The sequence below is a fragment of the Trichosurus vulpecula genome, chromosome 7 (genome assembly GCF_011100635.1).
Source record: "Trichosurus vulpecula isolate mTriVul1 chromosome 7, mTriVul1.pri, whole genome shotgun sequence".
Lineage (NCBI taxonomy): Eukaryota > Metazoa > Chordata > Mammalia > Diprotodontia > Phalangeridae > Trichosurus > Trichosurus vulpecula.
Window position 1 is genome coordinate 78,805,717 of NC_050579.1, and position 3,707 is coordinate 78,809,423.

Here is a 3,707-nt window from a genome sequence, read left to right on the forward strand (position 1 = left end):
GGAAAGTATAGAGAGTAGGGTGTAGAGCATAAGCTCCTTGAGGGCAAGGATTCTTTCGCTTTCATCTTTGTATCCCTAGTATCTAGCATAGTGCGCTGTACATAGCAAAAGCTTAACAAATGTCAGAAATTTGTAAATAATAGAATTTTAGAAGCAGAAAACACTTTGAAAATCATTTGGTTTTTGTTTTATAGATGAGACATGAAGTCTAGACAGGTTAGACTTGAGATCAAAGGATCATAGATTTTGAGCTGGCCCAGACCTTAGAGGTCCTTGAGTCAAAATTCCCTATTTGACAGATGAAGTAACAGAGGCACAGACTATAAGTAATTTACCCTAGATGATTTAGACTATTTAGATAGTGTATTGGATCTGGAGTCAGGAAGACCTGAGTTTGAATCCTGTCTCAGATACTAGCTGTGTAAATGGGCAAATCAACCTTTTTAGCCTCAGTTTCCTCATTAATAAAGTGTAGGCGATGATAGTATCTACATCCCAGGGTTGTTGTGAGGATCAAAATGAGACAACATTTGTGAAGTGCTCTGCAAATCTTAAATAGCTGTATTACCGCTTGCCACCACCACCACCACCACCACCACCACCACCACCACTACTACTACTACTACAATTGTCACTGCTGCCACTGCTAACTACAACTACAATTGCTGTGGCTACTACTACTATAACCTTCTTCTCCTTCTCCTCCTCCTCCTCCTCCCCCTTCTCCTCCTCCTCCTCCTCCTCCTCCTCCTCCTTCTCCTTCTCTTTCTGCTCAAGTCAATCCTCTCTCCAATCCATCCTCCATTCAACCATCAAAGTGATTTTCCTAAATGCAAGTCCGATCATGTGTATCAGCAATCCAGCAAGCAGCTGCCATGGGGGTGAAAGACCAACACAAGCCCAACAACAAGAACGCTGCCAGAACAGGTTCTTTTGATCTTCTTTACTAAGAAAAGCAAGGTTAAGGGGTTAACAATCTTATTTCAATCCAACATATACATATAAACTCACTTAGTTCAGGAAGAAAAGCCAGCAACCTGAACTTCAGGGCAAATACAGATGAATTACAAACGTACCCAATATAAACAGACCAGATCACAATTCATAGTTATAACTGAGGAGCTCTTAACAATGGTTGGCCCAGAGTCACATGCCACTCCTGTGGCTCAGAGCCCCAAACAAACAGCTCGGTTCTCTCTTTTTATACAATCTTTAGGCTTCATCAAAGAATTTAGGCGCTATTATTGGCTCTGGTCTTAGCAATTCCCCTTAGGGCCCTAGGGCCTTCTTGCCTCTCTCAAACTAGCAAACTAGTTTGCTAACCAGCCTGGGGCTTTGCACCTAGTAAGACTCAATCGAAGACACTTAATTTAGCATTCTAAAACAGTAAAAAAAGTCCCAACTTAATTTATAATGCATCATGTCACTTCCCCTATTCAATAAACTCCAGTGGCTCCCTATCACCTCCAGGATCAAATATAAAATCTTCTGTTTGGCATTCAAAGCCCTTCATGACCTGGTCCTCTCCTAACTTTTCAATCTTCTTATACCTCCAGCCAAATACTCTTTGATCCAATGACACTGACCTCCTTGCTGTTCCACAAAAAAGACATTCTATCTCTCAGCTCTGGGCATTTTCTTACTCTGTCCACCTGTGCCTGGAACCTTCTCCCTCCTCCTCTCCACCTCCTGGCTTCCCTGTTCTCCTTTAAATCCCAGATAAAAATTCCATCTTTTTCAGGAAACCTTTCCTAACCGCTCTTAACTCGAATTCCTTTCCTCTCAATTATTTCTTATTTATCCTGTGTATGGCTTGCTTGTTCATCTTTGTTTGCTGTCTCCCCCATTCAGTTGTGAGCTCCTTGAGGGCAGAGACTACACTTTGCTCTTTGTATCTTCTGGGTTTAGCACAGTGCCTGGAACATAGTGGGCACTTAATAAATGCTGACTGACTGGCTAAAGGAACAGTTTCCACACTTAAATCTCGTCAAAATTCCATGAATCTGTTTTGTTCCTGGTTCAAATTGACTGTATTTATTTGCTTTCTTCTTTTGTCTTCTGAGGAATAATATGATCTGCCTTGGTCACATCACTGCAGACCCCAAAACCTCCCCTGCCCTATGATGGAGGAAACAGGTCTGAAATGGGTTAGACCAAAGACCCCAAATGGCAGTGAGGTCACAGCTAAACATTAAAAAAAAAAAGAATGGACAATTTAAATCCGAGCACCTTGGATACATTAAAACTTATCGGAATCCATATTCCATGAGTGGCTCCAGAAAAGACCATCTTTCAAAAACAAAAAATAGTGTTTTTGTCATGGTTTAATTTACTTTTTGGTTTCACAGGCAGCCATTGAACATAGATGTCAAGGATTTACTAAATAATGTTGATTTCTACCAGCCTTACTTAACCCTAACTAAACAAGAATTCAACAAAATAGTCTTTTCCTTCTATTTAGTGTCTATTTAGGAATATGAAACATTTTCAATTAAAAACTTTATTTTTCCTGTAGACCTCAACATGTGTGGCCCAAATGATATCATTTCTGAGGTAGTATTTGATTCAGATGTTGAAATGGATTTTTCAGTTTCAGTTTTGCTATCACTTCCAGACCGATAAACAAATTTCTTTTTCAAAGCCTCTGCAATTAGGGTTGCAGGGTCAGTAGGTTTTAAGTCTTGCTCTGATCTTTTCACAGACTGAAGTTTTCTGTGGTTCATGTCTTTCAGGATTTCTACCCTATTTGGCAATTTGGGTTTCTTTGGGTTATTTTCTATCAGTATCTTTCCAGCACTACTTTTCTTTTCTCTTCTCTCTTTAATCAGATCAGTAACAGATAACACTTGTAGCCCCAATGAAGGAAGAGGAGGTGGTGGTGGTGGTGGTGAAGCAGCCCATAATGCAATTGTAGGTGTGGTGGGACTTAAGCCACCTGAAGTAAGACTCTGTTGTTCTTGCAAAGTCACCATTTTGACAATCTGTGCTCAGAGAGTAGCCAGTTCATATTCAAGTGCACTGACCTTATGCAATGCTTTGTCATTGGCTAACGCTGTCATTTTGGGTTCAGCATCCTCCTGGGAGATGTTTGGTAAAGAAACTTGTCTGTTTGGGGGCTTCTCAAAGAAATGAAGTTCATCTGGAGGGGTCTGCTTTGACCCGACATCTGTTCTTAGCCTTGTGGAAACCTTTCCTTCTTCTTCGGCAGCCCATCCCATGTCAGCAAGCAAGGCCATTGCATCCTCTTGGTGTTGATAAGGGCTCCATTCTGTCAAGTGACTGATAAGTTCACAAATCATCCTAATTAGGCATTTAATCCAGCTAAGCATCTAGATGGCAAAGTCTTCACGAATTCTTATTTCCAACATTTTAGGCACACATGTCAGCACCTGGTCCATAATCAAACAGACCCACAACAGCCAGCACCTCCTTTACCAACTTCAGATAACAACACTTTTAAAACAATTCTTCAGTGCACTTATCAGGTACTACTCTGCATTAATACACTTCAATCAATCAATCAATAAACATTTATTGAGTACCTACTATATGCCAAGCACTATGCTAAATGCTGGGGATACAAAAGGAAGCAAAAGACAGCCCTGGTCCTCAAAGAACTTACAATTTAATGGAGGGAACAGCATGTAAACAAATATATATAAAGCAATATATGTGTATATCTACCTACACACACATTACATATATAT

The 3,707-nt window shown here is 40.4% G+C and overlaps 1 pseudogene; it reads right to left on the reverse strand.

Annotated features, from left to right (window-relative positions):
- Positions 1–2,468: 2,468 nt before the first annotated feature.
- On the reverse strand, positions 2,469–3,329 carry LOC118856037 (annotated as a pseudogene).
- Between the last annotated feature and the right edge of the window lie 378 nt (positions 3,330–3,707).